The sequence below is a fragment of the Camelus dromedarius genome, chromosome 32 (assembly GCF_036321535.1).
Source record: "Camelus dromedarius isolate mCamDro1 chromosome 32, mCamDro1.pat, whole genome shotgun sequence".
Taxonomy (NCBI): Eukaryota; Metazoa; Chordata; class Mammalia; order Artiodactyla; family Camelidae; genus Camelus; species Camelus dromedarius.
In genome coordinates, this window is record NC_087467.1 from 13,148,414 (window position 1) to 13,162,197 (window position 13,784).

A 13,784-nucleotide genomic window follows, 5' to 3' on the forward strand; every position below is an offset into this window, starting at 1 on the left:
GAAGGCAAAAATCAGGTTTACATAGCAGTGATCTCCAGTCATGGGAGGAATTGCTTCCCGATGTTCTCTGTTGTGAAGAAAAATCATAAAATTAAAGACTGTGTGTAAGACTATAGAAACCCAGAGGTGAGGTCTAATTAGGGATTTCCCCCCCCTAAACTTTCAAACATCAGATTTCTCCTCGTAAAACGTATCTATTGTTTCATATTCACCCATACAACTGAGTACACGTTTTCAGGAACACGTGCAAATGTAGCACACAGACTATAAATGCTTGCTCAAATGAATGAATTTAAAGGGAAAAACTAGAGATGCCTTTTGTGGGAAGCTATAGAATTCCATCCATAATTAACATAGGTTCCACTTCGTATGGCCCCACCATCCCTCTGCCATATTCCATGCTGTCGATTATCATTGAAAACACATGTTCAGGATGTGCCTACTCTATCCTTTGTCTCAGGCCCTTCCTAATAAAAATATAGAAGGTGGCAATGTAGGTTAACTTCCGTGGGCCCGTCAGGACTCTTCATGGTACATTTCCTGTAAAGGTCTGTTTGGTCCCCTAAAGTTTAAATGAATTTGAATGCTTCTCCAAATACTCAGATTACTTTCTGAAAATGACCGAGGCACTGGGGAGGACTAGAATGAGTGCCTGTTTGATTGTATTTTGGCCAGACTGAATCATAGAGCTTACCAGAAACAGATTATGGGACACCCGAGGTCTGGACACTCTCCTTTCTTATCTTGGTTTGACTGTAGTTCTGGCAGCGAGTAAGGAACCAGAAGTTGCTGCTACAACTTTGTGGACAGAAATGAGGGAGATCATTTAAAAATAACTCTTGCTTTCCCGGGATCAGCCTAGCATGCACAAATAGAACTTTGAGGGCTAGTGCTAAAAAGACAGACTCTCTTCCAGTTGCCAGATGTCTGGCTATATAACTTTTTGGCACTTTATGCAACATCAAGGCAGATCTATGGATTGGATCTATAAACATTACAGTTACCATCTGACAACTGTTCAGTGGCCTCCGTCCAGTTTCTAGTGGACAGGTGTTTGAATTACAAAAACAAAAAACAAACACACAAAAAACCACCCTCACAATTGGAGCTACTAATTGATATGCTTGTTGGAAGGTCCAGAAACAAGGCCAAGAACTGAATGGGCATGAAGGCAGAAATGTTTCCCCTTCTTGGTGGTCCCTCCAGTCTAAATCGGAGGCATTTGGGGAGTGTGTTGCCTGGCTGCTGTGCGGGGCTCCATGATTAGATGGCATCAGTTTCAGTTCTCCCCACTTTGAATTTGATGCATTGCCCAAGTCCTTAATTAACTTTAAAAAAATCAAAGATTACGGAGCTCCTTTTTTCTACTTGGTTAAGCTTTCACAGTTTCTGTGGTGGCTTGACTTATTTGCAAACTTACAACGATACACCATCTAGGTTTTGTTTGCAACTCAGAACAGAGGCTTAATGAATCACAGTTGATGTTTCTCTAGGAACATTGGCATAAAGGGCAGCTCTAGCTATGAGGACCCACCAGATTCGGGGCATCCCTGAGGACATTCCTGCTCCTTCACACACCAGAGACAGAACACTGGGCCCAATGGACCATAGGCAGGACCAGAGGGCATGGACCACTTAATGGTACATGAACACACCTGAATATCTAAAACTCTGTGTTTGCCCTTGCAAGAGCTTCTGGGTGAAATGGAGAATTACTTATTTCATCCTATAATCTGTGCTGCAGTTACTAATAGAGCTTTGAAGAACAAAGAGACCTCACCATTCTTTGAAATATACTCTCTAAAAGAGCAAGTCTTATTTTTAGTTATTTAATAAATTTCTTCCTTCACAGCTTTCTAATTTAGTGTGCCTCTGAATCACAGTCAATAACGTATCTAATGCTGATAATAGCATTGGCACAGGAACACTTTTCACTTTGGTGGGGTTCCTGTTCGGTCCAACAATTTTGAAGGCGGTATTAATAGTGGCAAATGAGGAAGAAAGCATTCCCTGTTAACTTTTCCCAGTAACAGATATGCTGTGTTTGTAGCGAAGTTTGCACGAAGAGCTGTGGTGAATGAATAAGAGACCTTGGGTACAGGAGTAAGTGCAACGTTAAATGTGAAAGTCCACTAAAATCGAGCACACGTGACCCTTGAACAACATGGTCTGAACTGTGAGGGTCCACTTACATGCAAATTCTTCTCAGTAAGTGCATCCTACATGATCTGCAGGTGCTTGAATTTGCCGTGGCTGAACCTTGGATGCAGAGGGCTGACTGGAAGGTTATATGCAGATGGCCAGGAGGGTTGGTGCCCCCAACCTTCTGGTCGTTCAAGAGTCAACTGCCATTTGTCATCAGCTTTCCATAAATGCAACAGTTTAAGATGTAGTGCTTTCTTCCCCCTTCTTTTTAGAAACTAATGATTTAAATTACCGACAATAGCAACATTTGTTTTAAAAAAAATTGCATCAGAGAACTGTCTCAGTAATCTGCAAACATTTCTAAATGCCCATGTGACGACTTATGTATCTTTTTATACTGTGGTTAACAAATTCTACCAAACTACCAATCTGAATAAGTTTTTATACTTTACCAGATTAATGGATAGTTGATTTCAGCCAATTACCCCACTGGACTAGCTGTTGAACAAGTCACAAGCAGAGGCTGAGCACAGGGGTTAGACCACCTGCTGAAGCCCTTCCCGTTTGTTTCATAGCTTCTTTCCACACTGACCGCAGATTCCAAGGGCTGGAGAGGACAATAGTGTGACGTCCTGAGTCCTCAGCACTAATGATACCCAGGCAGCATGTCACTAAGGAAGATGCTTACCTGAATGCACTACTATATAATGTGTATGTACATGTATACATATATGTATTTATATGTGTATATATGTATATGTATAAGTGTAAACAGTATACATATATAATATCTAAAACAGTATACATATATATCTATATTCTATATAATATACATTATATATATATATAAATATAAATATAAATACATATATTAGAATTTGCAGGTCACATTTTAAAAATCCAAAATGAAGTAGCTTTATTGAGCTTCAGGGAGAAATACATTTTTTAATGATTTTTTTAGTATAGAAAATATCAAAATACACAAATAAGGAGAATACTAATATAAGGAACCTCCCATGTATTTACCCTTCCACATTTATCAGCCCTGCCTGATCATGTTTTATCTATATCCCATCACTGCTCTTGCCCTCCGAGGTTATTTTGAAGCAAATTTCAGACATCCCATTATTTCATCTGAAAATATTTCAGTATGTACCTCTGAAAAAAACAGACCCATTAAGAAAAAAACCTACAAAACCATAATCACACTTGTAAAAATTGACAATAATCTTTTAATGTTATCTGATTTCCAGTCAGTGATCACATTTATCCAAATATGTTGTAAACATTTTTAAAAATTTTTGCTTCTTTGAAATGGGATCCAAATAAGTCCCACACATTGCCCTAGTTTGATTGGTCTCTTTTAATTGATAGTTTCGTATTCCACTTTTCCCTTTTTCTTCTTAACAGTGTTTGTTGCTATTGGAGAAGAAATTATGTTTTGCCTATAGGATTTCCCACTGTCTGGATTTTGCTAGTGTCATTTCACATGTATTTCCTATAAATCGATCGTTAGATCTGAGGCTTGATCAGACCCAAGTATGACTTTTGTGGTAATGCTACTCGGTGGGTGGTGTGCTGTACCGCTGCTGGGGGCGGGGGGCAGTACCTGGGTGTCTCTCTCTGTGATGTTAGCAGCCACCAAACAACATCATTTACCTAGGTCCATTAGGGTCTGATTCTTCTAATTCATGAGGGGTTTCAAAATGGTGCTCTTCTACTGTATTGTTCCTTCTCCATTTGGTTGATAGAAGACTTCTGTAGGATTCTAAATAGAGAAACTTCTTCCATCAACTCCTGGGTTATGCTGAAGCATAACTCATATGCTAGAGGCAGGATTCATCTTGAGTCTTTCCCTCTATTTCCCAGTTTTCACTGAAAATCACAATTGTCAGTGACATCAGCCTAGCTGGTTACTTGCTGAATCCCAACCGTCTCAGAATTACAAAATGAGCGTTACCACCAATATTGTTTTTTCTGCTTTTTTGGGGGGGGTGGGGGGGGGTCAGTTCTTTGTCTTTAGAGTATATCCCAATAAAGATGTACAATAAAATATATTTTTAACATCACTTGGATACTTCTCTATATGCTTATACCACCAACTGGATATGTATTAGGTTCATTTATCTCATTTTTCTTTTATTTTTTAGGATTTTTTAAAATTTAACTTTGTTGCATAAAATATTTACATGATTGGTGAAATCAAGTCTTCAAGATATATTCAAAGAACTCTAGCTACTATCCCTAACCCTTTCATGCCATTCACTCCCTCTCTTTAGGTAACTAGTTTATTTTATGATTTATGTTGATATTATTTGTTTTAAAGAGGAAATACATGCATATTGATATGTATCTGCATCTTCTTTTCTTAGAGAAAAGATGGTAAACTATACTTACTTCTCTTTATCTTGTATTTTTCACTTAACGCTACATCATGGAGGTAACTCTGTAATTGGATGTGAATATATTTCCATTCCTTTTTACAGCTGTGTAATAACACTTCATTGTGCAGCTGTCCCACAGTTCTCTCAACCAGTCCCCTATTAACTGCATTTGAGTTGTTTTCAGTTTTTGTTCTTACTAATAATACTGCAATTCCTAACTTTGTAACTATATCTTAATGTTTGTGCCAATGTATCTTTAAGATAGATTTCTGGGTGTAGGATTGATGGGTTGAAAGGTAAATGCATATATAATTTTGCTAGGTATTTCCAAATTCCCCTTCACTGGGGTTGTACCATTTTTTATTCCTTCCAGCAATATTTGAGCATGCTTGTTTCACCATAGCCTTGCAGACAGAGTTGGTTGTCTAACTTGGATTTTATCCCATCTGATACTGGAGAGACAGCATCTTAATATAGTTTTATTTTGCATTTTTTTAGCATTAGTAAAACTGAGTATATTTTCCTATGTTTTAGAGCCACTTGCATTTGTTTTTCTATGTAATGTTTGTTCATATCTTTAGTCACTTGGAAGTTTGTGTTCTTTCTTTCTGTCTTTTTGTATTCTTGTATGTTAGAGATATTGCTAGAAATAATAGCATTTTATCTGTAAATAAGTGCAAGTTATTTTTCCTGATGTCAGTTGTCTTTTTCCCTCAACTGTTGTGTATGTGTCTGTGTGCAAATATTTTCTTTTAATTTATATAACAAAATGTACCCTGTTTTGCCTTATTGATTCTGGATTGAGTCTTAGGAAAGTTTTCCTTGCTCCCAGATTGTAGAGGAGTTCACTTGTGTTTTCTTTTTGTGCTCTGTGATTTGATTACTTGGCATTTAAATCTCTATTCATTTTGAATGTATTCTGGCATATGCTGTGAGGAATGGATCTAATTTCATCATTTTCCATATGGCTATCCAGTTATCCCATTATTGCATCTTAAATAGTTCATCCTTTCCCCTGTGATTTGAAATGTTATCATTTTTGTATGATATTATATGTACTTAATGTATTTACTTACTATACATTTCATATGCAGGAGAATTTGTTTCCAGATTTTCCATCCTGTCTCATTGCCATTGCCAATATCAAAATGTTTTAGTTATGGAGGTCTTATTGTATATTTTAATATTTGATATGCCTAGCCCCATCTTCATTACTCTTCTTTTTCATGGCATTCCTGGTTATTCTTGCTTGTTTGTTCTTCCAAGTGGACTTATATGTAGCTTGTCTATGTCCAGGAAAAAAAAAAAACCTGATGATGTTCTTGTTGTTAATATTTTAAACTATTTATTAGAAATAACTGACAACTTTATGATGTTGAGTCCTCTTATTTAAATACATGGTGTTTCCTTTCACTTGCTCAAATTTATTTAGTTTCTTATAGGAATGTCATATGATTTTTATAAGATAGGTTTGGTTTTGGACATATCTTGCTAATTTTACAACTAGGTATTTTATTTTCATTTTTGCCATTGTAAATCGAGTCTTCTCTTGCGTTATGTACTTTTTGTCTGTATGTGAAAAGGCTATTTTGATGTTAATTTTCCACTCTGCTAAGGCTATAATTTTATAACCTAAATCCTCTTATTGTTTGTAGTGATATTTAATTGATTCTTTTCCATTTTTATTATAATATATAATCTTATTATTTGCAGCTAAAGATAATTTTCCCTCCTTCTTTTCAATTCCTATGTTTCTTATTACTTTCTCTTGTCTAATTGCGTTGGCCAGTACTTCCAACACAATGTTAAACAGTGGAGTACATTCCTGTCTCTCTTTCCCCTATCTATGTCTGCATCTATCTATATATCTTCTAGTGTTTTGTAATTTGGTTACTTACATTTAAATCTTGGATTCCATTTGAAATTTATCCTGGCTTATGCTGTGAGGAATTCTAAGTTTGTCTTTTTCCGTATGGCTATCCAGTTTTCCCAGTATGGCAGATTTTTTTGTCAAGTTAATGAAGTGAGAAAGGCATATTCTTACTTTCAGATCAGATTGTCGTGTTTTTGTATGGCCCTGTTAGCACAGCAAGCCCAGGAGATGGAGTCAGAGCACCCCCTCCACACTTGCCCTCTGCTCCCAGTGCTCCTGCTCAGAGTGTTGTGGTTGCCATCACATTGCGGACTCTACTGTCATCAGCTGCCAGGCCCCGAGTCTTGGACTTACGGTTCTGGAGTCAGCCACTTGGTCAGTTGTTTTGCTTCATTCAGGTCAGCTGCTGAGGTGGTTAGGCTCTTGGAAAGAAGAGAATTGCTTACAGAGACCACTGCTCTTCATCCCTAGAATGGCTCCAGGTGATAGAAACTGGGTTACAGAGTGCACACTTTGGGGTGGGATAAAGTAAGAGGTTTTTTCTTAATAAATAAATACCTACCCTTGACTCTTGGTCCTCAAAGCCTAAAACACTCAGTTACTCTCTGGCCTTAGCAGAAAAACTTGGATGATACCTGTTGTAGATTATATAACTTATTGAATAAAAAAATCAATGAGTTTATTCACAACTGCATTTTATGCTTCAATATCCCTTTCCATCATTGGTTCCATGAATATCAAGGTCTGTTCTTATTTGCCTTCTTTCTCTTATGCCCATGGCTAGTGTGTAAATTTCTTGAGGATAGAAATCTCTTCTTACTCAATTTTTAAATTTTTTTTATGAGCATGCTCATGTTAGGAGCTCAAATACATCTGCTGGATTAAACTGACTTGAATTTTTATAAAAGTATCCAGTTGAATACATTGTAGAGTACTTATTTGTTTTTTATGTCCACAGTAAGTTGTCACCCTTCTTTTTTCTCACTCACTGTTTGGTACTGCTTTCCCTCGAGCAGAAAGGCTCTCTTCTGTTGACCTCAACTGAGAGTCATCCCTGGTGCAGCCACTGTCACTTCCTACTGATTAAGTGCTTGTGTCTCTAATACTTTGTTCTCACATTCCTCCTCTCCTCACACTTATAATTATTTTACTCCCATCTGCAGACTCAGTAGCTTTGTAATCTGCCTTAATCCTTTTCTTAGAAAGATGTTGGTTATAAATTATAAACATAGAAAAATACAAATATAATATGAATATCTTTTTCATTTTAAATTATGAAAAGATATGGTTTTGTAATAAATGAATTTCTAGGTCAAAAGAAAAGTATATTTATTATTTTTCGAACTTGAACACAAAATAACTTTCTAATAATACTTGAAGTATATTAATATTTAAACAGATTACCCCAAACTTCTTACTAGAGGTCAGAACACTGTTGTTGTAAGTGTCATTCACAGCTTCCTAATTTGTTGACTTTCTGTAATAGGTTATGAGCTATGAGGAAAATTTAAGTTGCAGTGTGAGGCTAAGAAATGTTTCCCAGGTCACTGTAATGACTCTATTAGTTTAGAAACTGGACATGAGCTCAAGAAAGTCATTCCTTAAAGTAGTCAGAGCACCAATAATATCCTGTTCATCTTTGCAGAAGATGCTTGTGTTCACTGCCTCCTCTTTGCCCAGATGGCACACTTGACTTCTCAAGCTTTCTCTCAGGAGCTCTGTGGGGCTGCTTTGTGATGCTGATAGCTATGGTCCCAGCAAAAGCCTCTGAGCCCAAGGATCCCAGGTTAGAATCCTGGCTGGATTTTGCATATGGCAATAATATATTCATCTCCTGTGGCTTTTGGAGGTTTACATGGTTTCTTGCTGAAAAGCACTGAATGCAATGACTAGTTCACAGTGGGCACCTGGTAAATGTTAGCTTCTCCCACCTACCTGGTTTTCCCAGCCTCCCAATCTGCCTTTTGTGGTGGTGAATTTCCCTAGCTCTTCTATAAATTCAACAGGATACACTGCCAGCCCCTCCACTACCACCAAATAATAAATAAATAAATAAATAAAGGAAGAAGAAGAAAAATCAATTTCTTGAGAAGGCTTTGACACTTGTCAATCAAGTGCTGCTCACCTGAAATTGCTCACGTGGTCTAGGAACCATTTGCTAGAGTAATTTGATGCTGTTCCATCTGAGAGGCAGAGCGACTGAGAGCTGGAGAGACCTTGGAGATCATCTACTGTAACCCGCTCATTTTTTACATGCAGCCCAGCGAGGCCATGCGGATTGCCCAAGGTCGTAGAGTTAATTATGGCAGAACAGGGGCTGCTTTCCAGGTTTCTGCCTTCTCAGTGCAGTGCTATTCCACTGCACAATGCTGTAGTTTTCTCCTGATTTAGCAGTTCTCCCTCTGGGTAATAGAAGCCTGGAAGCAAATGTCTAAATGTAGTACATTATCTAAAATTAAATTTGCACAATCACAGCCCATTCAATTCAAGAAACTCTGAACTTTAATTCGTCTGAGTCATACTTTTGCAGACAGAATTTTGGCCAAAATGAATTTTCAGTTCTGAAGACAAGCTAGACATGTAGATGTGGTTTAGGACCTCCTTTCTAAAAAGAAACCTTGATAGATGCTGGAATGGGTGTGGAGAAAAGGGAACCTTCCTACACTGCTGGTGGGAATGCAGCTTGGTGCAGCCATTATGGAAAATAGAATGGAGGTTCCTCAAAAAGCTAACAATAGACTTAACATATAATCCAGCAATCCCACTCCTGGGCTTATATCTGGAGGGAACTCTAACTTGAAAAGATACATGCACCCCAGTGTTCATAGCAGCACTATATACATTAGCCAAGACATGGAAGCAACTTAAATGACTGGATAAGAAGTTGTGGTATATTTATACAATGGAATACTACTCAGCCATGAAAAGGAATAAAATTATACCATTTGCAGCAACATGGATGGACCTAGAGATCATCATTCTAGGAGAAGTAAGCCAGAAAGAGAAAGAAAAATACCATATGACATCACTCATATGTGGAATCTTAAAAAAAAAAGAAAAGGAAAAAGAGGACACTAATGTACTCATCTATAAAACAGAAACAGACTTGCAGACATAGTAAACAATCTTATGGTTACTGGAGGAAAGAGGGTGGGAAGAGATAAATTTGGGAGTTTGAGATTTGCAAATGTTAACCTCTATATATAAAAAATAGATAAAAACCAAATTTCTTCTGTATAGCACAGGGAACTATATTCAATATCTTGTAATAAGCTTTAATGAAAAAGAATATGAAAATGAATACACACACACACACACACACACACATATATATGCATGACTGGGACATTATGCTGTACACCAGAAATTGACACATTGTAACTGACTATACTTCAATTTTAAAAAATTAAAAAGGAAAAAACCTATGAGACAAGCACCACTTGGGCAATCAAATCTGGCTGGGTATATCTGTTTCTTTAGTGGAAGGCCCGGTCCCATGTTTTTCGTACAGTCACTAACCTGTCCAGCCTAAGCCCATATATTCATTGATGGTGGTACAAACATGTCTTATACTTTGAGGTTTCATAATTCTTTGATGATAGAGTTTAGAATCTATATTAGCCATTTACAAATTTTTGAATTAGATATTGTGTCCTCCAAACCTTATACTGGCTTTTTCAGACTTAGGTTCCAGTATTTGAAAATACTTTCATAATTTTCTATGGCATTTACAAAAAAGTCAGTAGGTAATACTTACTTTTTTTTTTTTTGTCCTCATTTTTTTCCCCTAACAAACACTGCCTTTTATTTGTGGTAGCCATTTTCCTTTTTAAAAATTCAGTTTATTTAAATTAAAAAAAAGTTCATCCATTTCTCTCACTTCTGACCCCCTTTACAACTACCAGTGTGTTCTCTGTAACTATGAGCTTGGGTTTTGGTTTGGCTTTATTTCGATTCCACATATAAGCTAGATCATGTGGTATTTTTTCTTTTTATGTCTGACTTATTTCATTTAGCATAGTGCCTTCAAGTTCCATCTATGTTATTGCAAATGGCAAGATTTCATTCTTTTTTTATGGTTGAATGGTATTCCAATAGATAGATAAGTAGGTAGGTAGGTAGATAGATTGATAGATAGAGGTAATGTAGAAATACTACAATTTCTTTATCCATTGTCATTAATGGACACTTAGCTTGTTTCCATACCTGGGCTATTGTAAATAATACAGCAGGGAACATGAGGGTGAAAGTACCTTTTCAGATTAGTATTTTTGTTTTCCTTGGATAAACACCCAAAAGAGGAATTTTATGGTAGTTCTATTTTTAACTTTTTGGAAAAAACCATCCTTATGTTTTCCACAGTTGTTGCACTAATTTACAGTCCAACCAATAGTGCACAAGGGTTCACTTTTCTCCATCCTTGCCAACATTTGTTGTTTCTTGTCATTTTTTAATAACCATTCTAATAGGTGTGAGGTGATATCTCATTGTGGTATTGATTTGTATTTCCCTGATAATTAATGATGTTGAGCATCTTTTCATTACCTGTTGTCCATTTGTATGTCTTCTTTGGAAAAAATGTTTATTCACATTTTATGCCCATTTTTAAAACAGTTTTTTTTTCTTATTGTATGAGTTCTTTATATATTTTTGATACTAGCCCCTTATTAGATATATGATTTACAATTATTTTCTCCCATTGCATAGGTTGCCTTTCCATTTTATTGATGATTTTCTTTGTAGTGCAGAAGCTTTTTAGTTTAATGTAGTCTTGCTTGTTTATTTTTGCTCTTGTTGCTTTTGTGTTTGGTGATAGATTCAAAACATTGTCACCAAGACATATGCTGTGGAGCTTACCACCATGTTTTCTTCTAGGAATCTTATCATTTCAGGTCTTATGTCCAATGGTTTAATCCATTTTGAGTTATTTTTGTGTATAGTATAAAACAGTGGTCCATTTTCATTCTTTTGTATGTGGCTGTCCAATTTTCCCAACATCATTTTTTGAAAAGATTGTCTTTTCCCCCTGGTATATTCTTGGCCCTTTGTCATAAATTAATTGACCATATTAATTTGAGGGTTTGTTCCTGGGCTCTCTATTCTGTTCCATTGATCCATGTTTCTAGTTTTATGCAAATACCATACTGTTTTAATTACTATAGCTTTGTAATATAGTTTGAAACTGGAGCGTGTGATGCTTCCACCTTTGTTCTTCTTTCTCATCTTGCTTTGGTTGTTCGGGTCTGGGTCCTTTGTAGTTGCATACAAATTTTAGGATTGTTTTTTCTATTTTGGTGAAAAGTACTATTGGAATTTTGATACAGATTGCACTGAATTTGTATATTGCTTTGGGTAGTAGGGACATTTTAACAATATTAATTCTTCAAATCTATGAGCATGGAATATCTTTCCATTTATTTGTGTCTTCTTCAATTTCCTTCATTAATGTCTTGTAGTTTTTAATATACAGGTCTTTCACCTCCTTAGTTAAATTTATACCTAAGCATTTTTTGATGCATTTGTAAATGGGATTGTTTTCTTAATTCCTCTTTCTGATAGTTTGTAATTATTGTTTAAAAAGTGCAACAATGCACTGTTTTTCTGTATTGATTTTTATATCCTGCAATTTTGCTGAATTTGTTTATTAGTTATAACAGGTTTTTAAATGATCCTTTAGGGTTTTCTATGCATAATAACACATCATCTGCAAATAGTGACAGTTTTACTTCTTCCTTTTCGATTTGGATGCCTTTTATTTCTTTTTCTTGCCTAAGTGCTCTGGCTAAGATTTACAATACTATGTTGAATAAAAGTAATGAGACTGAACATCCTTATCTTGTTCCTGATCTTAGAGGAAAAGCTTCCAACTTTTCACTGTTGAGTATGACATTAGCTGTAGGCTTGTCGTATGTGACCTTTACTATGTTGAGGTATGGTCCCTCCATACTCACTTTGTTGGGAGTTTCTATTATGAATGGACCTGAATTTTGTCGAATGCTTTTTCTGGTATCCTGGTCTGGTTTTAATATCAAGCAAATGCTGGGCTCATAAAATGTGTTTGAAAGAGTTTCCCCCTCTTCAATTTTTTTGGAAGAATTTGAGAAGAATTGTTATTCTAATATATTTTTCTTATGTACTTTAACTGATTTTAGTTTTGAAATATTTCTTTTCATAATTTCATAATTTCTGGGGTTTTTTAAACATTTTTTATTGATTTATAATCATTTTACAATGTTGTGTCAAATTCCAGTGTAGAGCACAATTTTTCAGTTGTACATGAACATATATATATTCATTGTCACATTTTTTTCTCTGGGGGGATCTCCAAAGCACTGTAATTTTATACCTAATGTTTTAATTTGGGGATGAATAATTTAAATGATGTTAATAAACTGACAAGTCATTGTGATGTCTTTAATCAAGACGTAGGCAAAAGTATGTATTTCCAACAATTACCTTAAAAAGTGAGTTGAGTCTGACAAATCCAGTTCTCTAGGAATTATTATTAAAATCTGTGGACTAGATTTTCTGAAATATGTGGATCATACTTTGAAAAATGAAGTTATGAAAATCAATACTTTTTATTATATTTTAAGCTTAAAAGAAAAGTAGAGGGGAATAAAGAACACCCAAGACACAGAGTAGATTTTTCTTTTGGAAGATTAGCTTCAGTATTGGCTCCCAAGACTGTGACTCCTTAACCATAAAGGAACTTTCCGTGGAGAGCACAAGTCTTGGCACACATGTGTAAGTCTCTTGCATTGCACATAGCAAGCAGTGAGAAGGTAGCCTGGACCCAGACTGAACTTCAATTTTGTTTTATTAGGAAAGCAGGAATATTGACCGGTTGTAGTAAAAATGACCCCTATGCAGATTCAAGTAAAATTGACACCTATGCAGATTCAGGTAAGCCTCTAAAACTGATAACTTCTCATTGGTATAACTGAGGAGCACATCACTATAGAGGACACGATCACAGCTCCTGACAACCATGTGGAACAACGCTTAGAGCAGGGTGTGCAAATGTTTAAAATACGGTGAGCCAAGTTCCTCTTCCCTGCTCTTCTAACTTGCTGGGTGCATTACTGTGACTCTTCCCAAGGAAGCAAGATCAGGGTCATAAAGAAGGCAAGAATCATAGTTGACATAATGTGTAGACACTTATTTTTGCAGAGTTCCCAGTTATCTCCTACATATCATTCAAATATCTCATTTATCTCTTTGACACTGTTTGTGCTATCTGGAATTGATGATTCATTTGACCAAATTCAGCATCCTTTCAATGACATCTACAAGCTATTCACAGGAAAATGTGGAGAGGTGAGGAAGGCTGGAAAATTTAAGAGAGTGAAAACCTGTAGGTGAAGACAGATTTTGAGTGA